This window comes from Mus caroli, unplaced genomic scaffold (genome assembly GCF_978045245.1).
Source record: "Mus caroli unplaced genomic scaffold, Mus_caroli_1 scaffold_7, whole genome shotgun sequence".
In the NCBI taxonomy this organism is placed as follows: domain Eukaryota; kingdom Metazoa; phylum Chordata; class Mammalia; order Rodentia; family Muridae; genus Mus; species Mus caroli.
Genome location: NW_028227262.1, coordinates 14687501 through 14702555, shown reverse-complemented (window position 1 = coordinate 14702555; position 15055 = coordinate 14687501).

Genomic DNA, 15055 nt, shown 5'->3' with positions numbered 1-15055 from the left:
TGTACCTTGGCACCCACATGCCTGCACTCATTCACACATCACACACACACACACACACCAATAAATAATAATAGTAAATTCAATCTTAATTCCAGAGCATAGATTTCTTGTGATCTAAATGTATTAACTTACTATTCCATTTCTTCCTTCCTTTCTTTCTCTTTCTTTCTTCCTTTCTTCCTTCCTTTCTTCCTTTCTTCCTTTCTTCCTTTCTTCCTTCCTTCCTTCCTTCCTTCCTTCCTTCCTTCCTTTCTTTTTTTTGGCTTTTCGAGACAGGGTTCCTCTGTATAGCCCTGGCTGTCCTGGAACTCACTTTGTAGACCAGGCTGGCCTCGAACTCAGAAATCCGCCTGCCTCTGCCTCCCAAGTGCTGGGATTCAAGGCGTGCGCCACCATGCCCGACACTATTCCATTTCTTTTTTCTTTCTTAAAACTTAGTTGGGGGCTGGAGAGATAGCTCAGCAGTTAGAGCACTGGTTGCTCTTCCAGTTGCTTCTTCTACATTCCACTCCCAGCACCCACATGGCAGATCATAGCCATCTATATAACTCCAGTTCTAACTCTGGCCTCCCTGGGCACCAGACGTGAACGTGGTACACAGATATGCATGTAGAAAAAAACCCATATGCATAAGATAAATGAATCTTTTAAAAGTATATGTTGGGACTCTAAGGTTCCTTTCAAACTTGGCATGGACAAATAATCAGAAGCCTCTCAATTCACCTTCATATTTCAACTCCATTAAAGCTGTGGCCTTCAGCCTTTCTCTCCACCTAGAGGAGGACAGATGTTACCTGAAATATCTTTTTTTTTCCCCTGAGACAGGGTTTCTCTGTGTAGTCCTAGAACTCACTCTGTAGACCTCGAACTCAGAAATCGGCCTGACTCTGTCTCTTAAGTGCTGGGATTAAAGGCGTGCGCCACCACTGCCCGGCCTGAAATATCTTTTTGATTAATTATGTCTCCTTGTCCTTTGCCTTGATTTTGTCAAAAATAACGTGTAAGAATTCAACAACTACTGACTATTCAGGTACGGTTCTCTACACTTTTGCCAAAGGACTGTTTGGGTAAGTTTAATTCTTTCTTATTTCTCATGTGGGGGACTTGGGTGGGGGTGGGGGTGGGTGGGTGTGTATGTGTGTGTGGTTGTTGCTTGTTTTTGTTTCTCTCTTTCTTTTTCCTTTTTAAAATGCAGTCTTGCTATGTAGTGCCTGTTGGCCTGCTACTTACTATGCAGCCCATAACTCTTGGCGATCCTCTTGCATCAGCAAGTTTCACAGTCTTAGGTCACCATGCCCAGCTTCAACTATTAGGGTTTGACTGGTACTTCTCTGAAGTTCCTGGGTTGCGTTTTGTAAGATCTGCACTGAAGAGAAAGACGCTGAAGCCTGCCATCTGCCGCACAGACTTTGTTTTCTCCGGTTAAACGGTAACGATGCTGCTATGTGTGGGGCACCGTGTGCCAGCAGCTGAGTGGCTGGATCGTATTCTAACCCCAGTGAAGATTCTGGGAAGCAGCTGTATTGGTGAAGAAACTGTTTCGGAGCTGTGGCTCAAGGCTGCAGAGAGCAGCTGAGCAAGGGCAGTTTAAGGTCTTGCTGACTCCTGTGTGGCTCGGAGGGTGACCTGTCATTCTTATAAATAATCTGGAGGAGAACAAGGCCAACTGTCTCCATGTGACACTTGATCCCACTTTTATCCTTTCGAGGCTGCCAAACTGAAAGACCTTATGGTGATTAAATATTTCTGGCCAGCAATGCCCTGCCACTTTATTGAAAAACGATAGCCTGATATCTTCTATAATTTTTTTTTTTTTTTTGCTGTTGAGACAAGGTCTCATGCAGTCCAGGCCAGCCTTGAATTCACGGTGTAGCCAAGGTCGACCTTCAGTTTCTGATCCCCCTGCCTCCTTCTTCTAAGTACCAAAACTAAAGGTGTGCCCAGATTGTCATGCCATGGCTTTGTACATGCTAGGTGAGTGTTCTAACTGAGCCATATCTATAGCTCTGTAACTGTCTCCATAAAAACAAATGTTCTGTATCAGCGTTAGCTATGGTGGACAAGCTGCCCCAAGTCACCATAGTTCATTGGTAATGCATTGCAGAGGGGCTGGAGAAATGGCTCAGCGGTTAAGAACACTGACTGCTCTTCAGAAGGTCCTGAGTTCAAATCTCAGCAACCACATAGTGGCTTATAACCATCTGTAATGAGATCTGATGCCCTCTTCTGGAGTGTCTGAAGACAGCTGCAGTGTACTTACATATAATAATAAGTAAATCTTAAAAAAAAAGAACACAGTAAAAAAACAAAACAAAACACACACACACACAATGCATTGCAGAGGGTCCACCCTTTTCATTGGATGGACAAGGCTCTGCCTCATGGGGGTGATGGTAGGGATGGGAGCTGTTTGAATGCCAAACAGTAATAAATCAAACAAATGACAAACCACACACACACACACACACACACTACCCCCCAAAAGAAAACCAAAATGAAATGATGAAATAAAAAACAGGACAGGTAAGATAGGTCGGTTGGTAAAAGTGCTTGCTGCTGGAACCCCATCGGAGAGGGCAAGAACCCATTCCTAAAGGCTGTCCTCTGAATTCTCTGTGCGGAACACTACAGAACACACCTTTGTCTGTGCCCCAGTCTCTTCTGAAGCACACAGAATAATATCACTTTATTTGGCAGGGGTGGAGGTGGGCAGCAAGCTACTGTAAACCAGGTTTGGGAAATCTCTTCTCAAAGGACAGGACATTTTGCGGTAAGAGAAGTATGCTGGCTCATAGAAGTTGGGGTGTGAAAAGTTCTTTGTATTTTCTAAGGTTTTTAGAGCAGAGCTGGAGATTGTAATGAGATTTTAATGTAGACCTAGGGTTAAGAGAAAGGAGAATGCACTGGAAGAAAGGAAAGCGCAACCAAGAGCCAAGGTGTGGGCTTCTCAAGGAAGACTTGCCCCTTTTGGGTTTAAATCCACAGTGGTGTTGGTGTTTCCCAAACATTGCCTTCTTCCAGGGCAGAGAAGGCCCAGATCAGGGCCATGTATCTGCAGAGGCCCATAGGCAAGCCTGTGGTGTGTTTTCTCGATTGATGTGGAAGGGCCCAGCATGTGGTAGTGGTTCTGAGTTCTATGAGAGAGCAGGTTTCAAGAGAAGAAAAAAAAAATGCACACGGGTAAACATTCCCTGTCTAGGGAACTGATAGGAAATGTTGTGAGTTATTTGTCTGTATTTTTTTTTTAGTTGAAATTTTATCTTATTTATGTGTATGTATCTCTGTGTGTCTGCCACTTGTATTTGAATGGTCACGTAGATCAGAGAAGAGCCCCTGAAGCTGGAGTTATAGGCAATACTGAGCAGCCCAGTGTCATTGCTGAAAACTGAACTTGGCCCCTCTAGAAGAGCAGCCTGTGCTCTTAACTGCTGGGCTATCTCTCCAGCCCCCATTTGTTTATATTTTGATATTACTTATTTATTAATTTATTTTTGTTTGTTTGTCTTCAAGGCAGGGTTTCTCTATGCAGCCCTGGCTATCCTGGAACTCGCTCTGTAAAGCAGGCTGGCCTTGAACTCAGAGCTGTACTTGTCTCTGCTTCCCAAGTGCTGGGACTAAAGGTGTGCACCCCCGCCCCGGCTGATTTTATTTATTTATTTTGTAAGTATCTATTGTTTTTATTATTGTATGTGAACGGGTGTGTTATGTATACATGTTATATGTATCCACTACTTACATGCAGTGCCTGAGGAAGCCAGAGAGGGCATCAAATCCCCTGCAACTGGTGTTAGAGATGGCTGTGGGCTGCCATGTGGTTGCTGGGTACTGAATCTGGGTCCTCTGGAAGAACAGCAGATGCTCTTAACTGCTGGATTATCTCTCCAGCCCTTGTCTCCCCGTCCCCCCATCCCCCAACAGACAGGGTTTCTCTGTGTAGCTCTGGCTGTCCTGGAGCTCACTTTGTAGACCAGGCTGGCCTCGAACTCAGAAATCTGCCTGCCTCTGACTCCCAAGTGCTGGGATTAAAGACATGTGCCACCACCGCCGGACTCAGCCCTTGTTTTGAGTTTTAAAAAAGTGTATGTGTGTGTGTGTGTGTGTGTGTGTGTGTGTGTGAGAGAGAGAGAGAGAGAGAGAGAGAGAGAGAGAACCAGTATGGAGGCCTGAGGACCATTTGTGGGAGCTGGTTTTTTTATTTCCACTATATGGAAGGAATTCAGGTCATCAGGTTTGGTGGCAAGCTGCCCAGCCACTTTGCTAGCCCATTCTAAGGTTTTTATTTTTTTTAATTATTTTATTTTATTTTTTAAAGATTTATTTATTTATTATATGTAAGTACACTGTAGCTGTCTTCAGATACTCCAGAAGAGGGCATCAGATTTCGTTACGGATGGTTGTGAGCCACCATGTGGTTGCTGGGATTTAAACTTGGGACCTCCGGAAGAGCAGTCGGCGCTCTTAACCACTGAGCCATCTCGCCAGCCCAGGTTTTTATTTTTATTTATTTTTATTTTTTATTTATTTTTATTTTTTTATTTATTATTATTATTATTATTATTATTATTATTATTATTTTTGGTTTTTCGAGACAGGGTTTCTCTGTGTAGCCCTGGCTGTCCTGGCACTCACTTTGTAGACCAGGCTGGCCTCGAACTCAGAAATCCGCCTGCCTCTGCCTCCCGAGTGCTGGGATTAAAGGCGTGCGCCACCACACCCGGCTTTATTTTATTTTTTTAAGGTAGGGTCTTGTTATGTAGCCCAGGTTGGTCTGTCTCATAGTGAATTTTTTTTTTTAATATTATTTATTTTTTGTATATGAGTACACTGTAGCTGTCTTCAGACATACCAGAAGAGGGCATCAGATCCCATCACAGATGGCTGTGAGCCACCATGTGGTTGCTGGGAATTGAACTCAGGACCTCTGGAAGAGCAGTCAGTGCTCTTAACCGCTGAGCCATCTCTCCAGCGCTCGCAGTGATTCTTCATTTCTGCTTTCTGACTGAATTGTAATAATTATACCCATCAATAAAGTCCTTATAATGATTAGTAATGTGCAACCTTAGAGTCCCTTCTGAGTTCTATAATAAATATGATATGGCAGACATCATATTTATTGATGACCTCCAGAGATCCCTGTAGAGTCTGTGACTAGGTTATGTGGCATGGTAAAAGGGCCTTTGTAGATGAGAGTGGTGTTGGTCCCTAGAATGGGAGGGGACTGGGGATTATTCTAGGGCCTTTAATCAAATGAATCCTCAAAATCCAAGAGCAGCCAAAGATGTTAGCATAGACCCATAAGGAAGATGAGTCAGAAGGATCAAAAGTTGAACAGTAGCCTGGACCCTGTCACAAAACACAACACAACATAACAAGAAAACTACAAAACTCAAACAAGAGCAACTTTGCATTTTTTCAGAGGAAGCTATGGCTGAGGAAGAACGGTCCATTCCTCTTTCCATCCCTTTGTCTTCATAGCCTTTTTGGCTAAATGGTGGGAAGAAAAATCTCCTCTCCAAAGAGGGTCTGTTGTGGTTTGGGTGTGAAATGTCCTTCTATAGGCTCATGGTTTGATGAGTTTGAACACTTGATCCCCAGTTTGTCAAGGTTGTGGAACCTTTGGTACATGAGGCCTCTCTGATAGAAACAGGGCTTTGGGGTGAGCCTTGACGGTTATAGGCTAGTTCTTGCCCCACTTTGCAGGCTGCTCCCTGACTCCCTGGTACTGCCTTGAAAGATCAATCTGTTCCAGTTGCCTTAACTGCATCCCCTGGACAGAATAAACTCCTCCTCCCTAAAGCTGCTCCTGGTAGGTATTTAGTCAATGTGCCAAGAAAAATAACAAATAGACAAATCTTAAAACCTGGAGTTTGGGCTGGAGATATGGCTCAGCGGTTAAGAGCACTGACTACTCTTCCAGAGGTCCTGGGTTCAATTCCCAGCAACCACATGGTGGCTCACAACCATCTGTGTTTCTTTTCTTTTCTTTTCTTTTCTTTTCTTTTCTTTTCTTTTCTTTTCTCTTCTCTTCTCTTCTCTTCTCTTCTCTTCTCTTCTCTTCTCTTCTCTTCTCTTCTCTTCTCTTCTCTTCTCTTCTCTTCTTTTCTTTTCTTTTCTTTTCTTTTCTTGAGATAGGGTTTCTCTGTGTAGTCCTGGCTGTCCTGGAACTCACTCTGTAGACCAGGCTGTCCTTGAACTCAGAAATCGGCCTGCCTCTGCCTCCTGAGTGCTGGGATTAAAGGTGTGTCACCACTGCCCAGCTTGCAACCATCTCTAATGGGATCTGATGCCCTCTTCTAGTGTGTCTGAAGACAGCTACAATGTACTTAGCTATAATAATAAATAAATCTCTAGGCCAGAGGGAGCAGGGCAGACTGAAGCGAGCAACCTTCATTCCCAGCAACCACATGATGGCTTACAACCATCAGTATAGCTACACTGTACCCATATACATAAAAACAAACAAACAAACAAACACATGAATAAATAAATATATTAAAAAAAAGATGTTTAAGAAAAAACCCTGAATTCGCAAGTATGTTATGTCCTATGAAAAAGGAGAATTAAGGCTGCAGAGAATTAAATTTGTTAATTTGCTGACTTTACAGTAGGGAGTCAGCTTGGATCATTCAGATGGTTCTATTGGAATGACATCATCCTGAAATGTGGACCAGATAGAACGGTAGTGACATGGGGACTGACCCTACCTTGCAACCTTGGAATTTCTGAAAAATAAAGAGGTTATAAGGCCAAAGAAGCAGGATTTCAGGGAGGTAGATTGTCTTCTACAACATCTACAAAGTTACTCTGCCCCGGTGAAACCCGTGAATCTATGTATGCATGCATGTATATATGTATCCTCATATACCATAGCCCCTGTGTGGAGGTCAGACGACAGCCTTCAGGAGTTGGTTCTCTTCTTCTGCCCCTTGGGTGCTAGAGATCAAACTCAAGCAGGCATCTTAACACTCTGAGCCACCTCATCAGTCAGTCCCAAATTGTGAGGTATTGACTGTGTGCTAGGCCGCTGGTGGTAATGTGTTACACTGGCACATTAAGAATGCTTACACGAGTCTTTGGTATTCCAGTGGATTCATTCCAGCATCTCCTTTGGAATCAGATTCCCTGGATGCTCACAGCCCTCCTGTAAAATGGTACAGCATTTGTCTGGAACTGACACATGCCCTTCTCTGGGCTTTAAGTGAGCCTAGATGGGCTGGAGAGGTGGTTTAGTGGTTAAAAGTGCATACTACTCTCACAGAGGACAGGGTTCAGTTCTCAGCACTAACTTGGAGCGACTTACAACTGTCTACAACCCCAGCTCCATGGGATGTGATACCTTCTTCTGGACAACATGGTACCTCCTTGTACATACACAACCCCGCCCCCCCCAGACACATAAAATTAAAAGCACGATAAATCTTATACATCATCTATAGAATGCGTACAACACCCACCAGAATATAAATGCTATGCAAACAGTCATCCTGCACTGTTTGGGAGACAACAAGAGTAAAAATCCAAATACATTTCAAATGTTTCCCACCAGCAGGTGGCTGAACCCACACAGAGGGTTTACAGATGTACAGGGCTGGTGATGTTCTTAAATGCCAATGGAAAGTGTCACTTGCACTCCTGACTCCTCTGTTCTGCATGTGGAGGTGGATTAGGTGACTCTGGTGCTGTCTCTCATTGTCCCTCCCAGAATCTGTAGCTGTCAGTGAAGTCCATGCTTGCTGTGAATTCATGCACTGTTTCTTTTTCTTTTCTTTTTCTTTTTCTTTTTCTTTTTCTTTCTTTTTCTTTCTTTTTTTTTAACTCATCACTCTTCATCCTGTCCCCATGCTCACTCAGCATCTCTGGAGATCCCTTCCCAGCTCCTGGCCTGCAGACGGGACCTGGCCCCATTAGGAATCTCATTTCATTCATTGTCTGCCTCCACCCAAGATTCACAGTTCTGATTTCTCTCCGCCAAAGTCACAACAAATTTGAGTCTACCTAGATCCCATTCCTGGGTGACCCTTGACATCGAGTTTTCTTTTCTTTCCTGCTGAGTTCTGGCCTACTTGGAATTTTATTTATGCCTTTGGGGCAGAGGATACACGCTTTTAAACGATGCGCGCTGCCAACACCTCTTTTCTTGTCTACCAGGAAGAATGTGAGCTTTGTAGCTTTGTACCCTCTATGCTGTGCGCTCAGTAGAGCGCCTTTGTTGAATTAAGCAGGGGCACTGGCAGAGAGGAGAACTAGAGGAGGCCAAAAGGCTCTTCCTAACACAGAGAGAGGTCAGTGGTTAAAAGAGAAAGGGACTGGAAGTTTGAGAAGGGGAGAATGGTGGGGGTTGGGGGTGGGGAGCGGGGAGCAGGATGGATTAGCTACACAGTTTTTGAAGACATGCAAGGAAATGCAAATAACAGTCTAAAGAGCGTTCTCTCCCTTTTCACGTTCTCTTTCCTTCTTTAAATGTTCAAGTTGGTTAAGGTAGCACACACCTATAACCTCAGAATTCTGGAGCCTGGGGCAGGGGGATTACCACAAATTCAATGCCTACCTGGGAACAGCAAGGCTCCAGCAGCACATCTGATGCCTCCAAGTGGTGTGTTAGCCTGAGAAGTTCTCATTTAACTAATTGATTAGTTAAGGGATAATTGATCGATTGAGACAGAGTCTCACTGTGGAATCCAGGCTAGCCTCAAGCCAACATTTTCTGTTTTCCTTCTCCTGTCTGGATTCCTCTTTCCTGGGATTACAGGCCAGTGCAGCCATGCCTGGCTACTTAAGAGATTTAACTATCAAAATAAAACAAACGTAGCTACGTAAAAAAACGCTTTTGGGGGGGTATAGCTCAGTGGTAGAGTGCTTATTTAGAAAACACCAGGCCCTACGTTTAATCTCCTTAGGCTGACTTGGGACTTAAAACAAACAAACAAACAAACAAAAAAAACAAAACAAAACTGTTTTTTAGCTACAAATAGAACAATCAGCCCAGCCTATATTCTAGGCCAGCCCCAGGAACACAGCAGGATGCTGTTCCACACAAAACCCAAAGCACCAACCCAAGGCCAAGTGAATGGTTCAGTGGGTAGAGCACTCAAAGCCTGAGTTCTATGCCCAGAGCCCAGGAAGAGGCTGAAGTTGTCCTCTGACCTCCACGCCTGCGCTGTGGCACACTGGTTCCCATCCACACATCCACACAACCAACCTAACAATTAAAAAGAGAAGGAAAACGCAACAAAACTGGGGTTTAGTTTGGTGACTTGAGTACTTGAGTGAGTGCTTGCCCTGGGTTTGATCCCTAGACCTTCATCAACTGTGTAGCGGCTCGAAGCTGTGATCTTAGCACTCAGGAGGGGGAGGCAGGAGGATCAGAAGTTGAAGGTCAGTGTCAGCCACAAATCAGGTTTAAGACCAGCTGTGGTATAGGAGACCTTGTTTCAAAAACCAAAACAATTTGAAACAAACCAAAGGCTGGCTGTCCTTTTAGGTAGAGAGCTGTGTTGTGTTAGTATAAGCCCGGCTCTCCCTGGCTGCCTTTCCTGGCTCTGCCCTTGGGCTGTGGCTTAATTGGCAGATTTGGGGCTCTTTCCCAATAAAGCTTTAGACCACTGAGTTGGGAAACTCTTCTGCTTCTCACATTAAACTACACTTAGCAATCAAGCTCTATCAGGAATAAACAGTGATCTGGCGTCTCCTTCCATTCCGCTGTCTTGTCTGGCTTTGTTTAGAGCTCTGAGGAGGGGCGTAATTAGTTCCCTGGGCACCCTGACAACGGTCCAGCATTCGGTGCATTGGTCAGAAAATTGATAAGTAAGAAGTAAACACAATTAGGAAGAAGCAAGAGAATAAACACAGAGAGACCAAGGTTTCAGGAGAGGCCGCATTGGCCTTGCTCCCAAGCCTTGCCTTTCATGTGTGGGGATGTTTATCTCAGAGGGGAGGTTTGTATGGGCTTATCTTGGGCCAGGTAGGTTTTAATGATGGTGCAGTCAGCTTGTGACAGCTGTGGCCTGCGGAAAAGACCTTGGAAAGCTCCTTGGGAGCTTGGAGGGCCTTGCCAATGTCACTGGGGCTTTGTTAAGGCCTTAGTAGGGGTCAGCAGGGCGAAGAAGCCTTAGGGTCAATGAGAACTTAGGCAAGGGGCTGAATTGTGGGGAGTGTGTCTTTTTCATGCGTTGCCTTTTTAGATATTGGGGAGAATGAAATTCTTTGTCGTTTGTTTAACTGTGAGACAGCTTGGCTCTTCATGGACCACAGAGCAATCACAAGAGATTCACTTTCAATGAGCTAGGGCTAGGGCTAGGTAAGCAAGCATGCAGCCCTTGTTTTAAATTTTCTTTTATGTTGTCATGAGTTACCCTCAAGGGCAGAGGAGGGAAGGGTCGATGAATTAAATTTGAATCCACCAGGCTCAAGAATCACTGCCTTGGGGGCTGGGGAGATGGCTCAGCGGGTAAGGGCTCTTGCTGTGCAATTGTGAAGATCAGAGTTCGAATCTCTAACACCCACTTAAAAAGCCAAGTATGGCAGAGCACACCAGTAGCCCTGTCACAGTGTCGTCGGACAGAGTCAGGAGGCTAGTTGGGGCTGGCAGGCTGCCTGTTGCAGCAGTGTGGAACAGACACCTAGGATCTCACATGGACAATCTCACATGGACATGGAAGGGTCTTGTGGGAAAGGGCAGCTCCTCAGATGAGCTGGGCTGATGGGGGATGCTGTGTTGGACGTTTCTGAACTTTGCAGGAAGACAGCCTCTCACATCCTCTGGTGGATCATTCCCAGAGAAACATGCACAGTGCCACAGTCCTGGAATCCACTTATTCCTTAGGATAGCTCCATGAACCAGATTTGCGTTCACAGGCAAGGCATTCAGGAGGCTCATCAGCCAGCACGTTGGTGAGGACACAGTTTCTGCTACTGACTTTGACAGTGCGATATGGTTCTGTGGGTGTGGCCCGCACCCGTCTCACATTTACAGAAATTCCCCTGCTTTTCTTTCCCGAGTTCTTGGATTACAAGAATGAGCCACTATGCTAGGCTCCTTGAATCTGTGTATGTGATTTGAAAGAAAAAAAAAATGAAGTTATATACTAACATTTAATTGTACTTATTTGTGTATGTTTGTGTGTATGTGTGCGTATGTATGGGGTCATGTGTCTGTGCATGCATGGGTCACTGCAATTACCTCTTGCTGGGGTGACGGGCTGGGCTACACACTCCAGTCCTCATGAGAGAGCAGGAAGAGCTCCTAACTGTTGAGCCCCCGCCCTCATCCCTCCTGCATAAGGAATTTTGCTTGAGCTCCTTTCTAGGAAGTGTGGCTTTGCTTTAGACAGGGTCTCACTCACTCTGTATTCCTGGTTGCTCTGGAACTTGAGGTGGAGAGCATTTTAACATAGAACATAACAGAGACCTGTCTGCCTCTGCCTCCAGAATGCTGGTACTCAAGATATGTACCAAGTTTTCAACACGAAGCAGAATTATTTTTCCTAGAGAGGAAAAGGGCAGGGAATAAGAGACAGAGACAGGACATCAAAGAGGAGGGAGAGGTGGGGAGGGATACTTATCCCCAGGGGACAAAGGACTACTTCTGGATATAAAAGAGACAGATGTGGGCCATAGGCAAACGGCAGTTTATATAAAGGTAATGAGGGAAACCCCCTGTTAGGATGAGGTGTTGGAGTTTAATTGGGCATATTAATTGGGGAGCCAAAGGGAGCTGTTGATTGCTGGACTTCAATACGTTGATAGCTGGAGCTTGGTAGTCAGCCTCAGGAGGAGGAAGTACCCAACTAAGGGAATGGACCTCGATGGCTAGGTTTAGGAATGTAACCTAACAGTTTTTAATGAGAAAGAGGGGAAGGGCAAGGCTGTCTCCTCTCTATCCAGAGGCAGTCCTTTTTGTCCCCAGTCCCCTGGCAGGGGATATATAGCCATTCCCTACGCTAACTGGTTTTCCTTGTCCCCTTGTTCTTCATCTCCTGTCTTTGCCTCTTATTCCCTGCCCTCTGTCTCTGAGACAACTAAATCTCCTTTGTGCTGAGAACTTGATCGTGGGGTATTTTGTCCCTTTACTCTGCACTCTTAGAAAGAGTAACTTTGTGTTAAAGCTTGATTTTTCTCAACATAATGAACATTGTGCTATTGACGGCTCTTTATGTACAACATAAAAGTAGTGTGCTTTTGCCATGTTTATCTCTGTGCCAATCCTCTGTGATGCTATATAAATCGTGTGGATACTTATAATAAAAATGAGCAATAAATGAATAAGGGCTGGAAACATAGCTCAAAAGAGAAAGAGAGTATTTGCCGCATACCTGTGAGGTAAGTTTGTATGCTCAGCAACTACATAAAAGCTAACTGTGGCCACATGTATCTGTAACTCCAGTGCTGGATGGCAGGGAGACAGGAGGATTTCGGGGGCTTGCTGGTCAGCCGGCCAACCTGGAAAATGATATGCTACATGTTTGGAGAGAGTCACAAAGACAGTGATACAGCAGGACAGCAGATGACAGCCTCTGGCCTGCTGTGTAGCAATTTCCTCCCAGTTGAAACCTTTCATTTTGGAGGGAAACTTAAGACTTAGGATATACAAAGGGAGGTGAAGCAACAGGAAACTTCAGACAAGGTGGTTGCGTGAGGGGTCTCAAATACTTCATCCTTCAGGAAAGTTTCTTAAGACAGGAAGAAAACAACTCAATAGCTTCAGGAAGTCCCTGAAATTGACCAGATTCACTAAGTCCCTCCTTCCCAAGCAGTAAGAACTGCTTCAGAGTCACTTTCAGACAAGCCAAGCTGCAAAGACGACTTTGAGACAAGGCTAGCCATCTGGAACTAGTAGATGTGCTAGGCCAGAGGAGGAACTAGTCTGAGAAATCCATATGTCCTTTGGGAGGTAGCAGGAAGTAGAACTTCTCCTGTATCCGTGAACAAATGAGCTTTGAATCTTGAAGAGTGTTGGCAGGGCTTGGCATTTCTAGGTGGTAGTCAAACACTCTTGAGCTACCTTATTTTATGTATGTGAGTACACTATACCTGTCTTCAGGAACACCAAGAGAGGGCAACCAAACCCAGGTCCTCTGGAAGAGCAGCGAGTGTTCTTACATGCTGAGCCATCTCTCTAGCCCTCAATTTTTTGGGGGAACATATTTATTTATTTAATAATTTGTTTTAAAAATTAAAATAATTACCTAATTTTCCCCTTTTATTTCCACCCTCCAAGCCCTCCAATGTACTCTGATTGCCCTCTCTCAAATTCATGGTCTCTTTTTCTTTAATTTAACTTAATTTTTGAATATAGCCAAGGATGCCCTTGAACTAGAGATCCTCCGGTTTTCCTTCCAGGGTGCTATGATTACAGGTATGCACTCCCCCCCACCCCCACCCCGGTTTTATGTGGTGCTTAGAAGTCGATCCTGGGCTTTGTGTATTCTAGGCAAGGGCTCTACCGCCTGAGACACATTCCCAGACCATTTCTTACAACTTTTCCATCTTCCCAAACATAAGATTTTGTGTTTGTTAAATTCCTTATCCTTCCCTCCGCCCTTACTGTTTTCGGCACAGTATGCCGTTTGTCCTTTCAACAACTTTGTTCTTGTTTGGATTTTGAGAGAAGATGCTACTGTTCCCCAGACTTACTCAGTCTTACTTTCTTTTTGAACCTTTTTTTTTTCCAAATTAAAATTTGGAAAAAATTTTATAATGTAATTGCAGCATTTTCCTCTTCCTCCTTCTCCCCTCCAACCCTCCCAGGTCCTCCCCTCACTCCTCTCAAATTCAGGGTCGAATAGATGGCCCTGGTTAAACTAAACGGATCACACAATAAAACTGAAAGTCATGAATCAGGGAAGGGTCAGTGAGGGAGGAGAAAGAGTGGTTGGAGAAAAGAGAGGGCATGGAGAGTAAGAAGAATGGGTTACACAATGTGTGTAAAACTCTTAAAGGACTAACAACACAAAGGCAATAGAATGGAAGGAAATATTCACTACACACATGTCAAGAATTGGTATACATATTAGAACTTCTACATGTTGGTAAGTAAAGGGAAAACAGCAAGCCAACAGAAATATGAAGCAAAGCGATGAACTGGTACTTTATATGAGGCCATAGAAAGCTAAGTCTGTCCTTCATTGTCTTAGTTAGGGTTTCCTAGACTTGGGGTTAGAGAAAACTAAACGAGCTAAATCGAGGTGCGGGGGGGCATGTGTGGAATAAATTTCTCCTTTAAGTTGCATTTTGTCAGGATATTTTATTTTCTCACAGCAATAGAGATGAAACTAGGGCACCAACTGTCACCTCTGGCCTCCACAGACACTCGTGCACCTGCACACAGACACACACAGAGACAGACAGATGACACTAAACACAACATCTCACACAATGGAAGCTCCCCTGACCCATTTTCCTAGCGATAGGAGTTTAGATTAATTTCTTACAAACAAAATGCTGGAGGAAATGACCCCACCCAGTCCCTTTGGAAGGCACTTTTTAGATACTAAACTTGTAAACTTAAAGGGGGAACTGTGGCGGTGAATGTCCTGGCATCTGGGTACCAAACAGAAGTTGTCTATCCTGTGAGCCCTCTGTAAAACTTATCATCAGAATAGTCTTTGGATTGTATTTTAATCATGTGCTTAATCCAGCACACTAACCTTTTCTGGTCAGATTAGTCCAAACACTTAGTGATTGTTCTCTTCCTTAACAGAAAGCTGATTGAAGGATTACACTGTCTGAATAGCTGTAAGAGCCTGAAACTCTCATAAAGACACACTTATTTGGGGGTTAAAAATATCCATGGTTTCTTTTGGATTAATGGCTTAAATGTGAATGTTCGACTGTAGCTGTGGCATGCTTCCTCCTCATTAGTTCTGTGTCTCCAGCAGAGGAAATTGCTGAATCTCCATTGAGTAAGTAAAGAAAAAATTATCAATTTTAAACTTTAGAACACACAATCTATCTATCTATCTATCTATCTATCTATCTATCTATCTATCTATCTATCTATCTATCTATCTATCTGTCTGTATCCCTGTTTCTCCCTGTGTGTGTGTGTGTGTGTTAT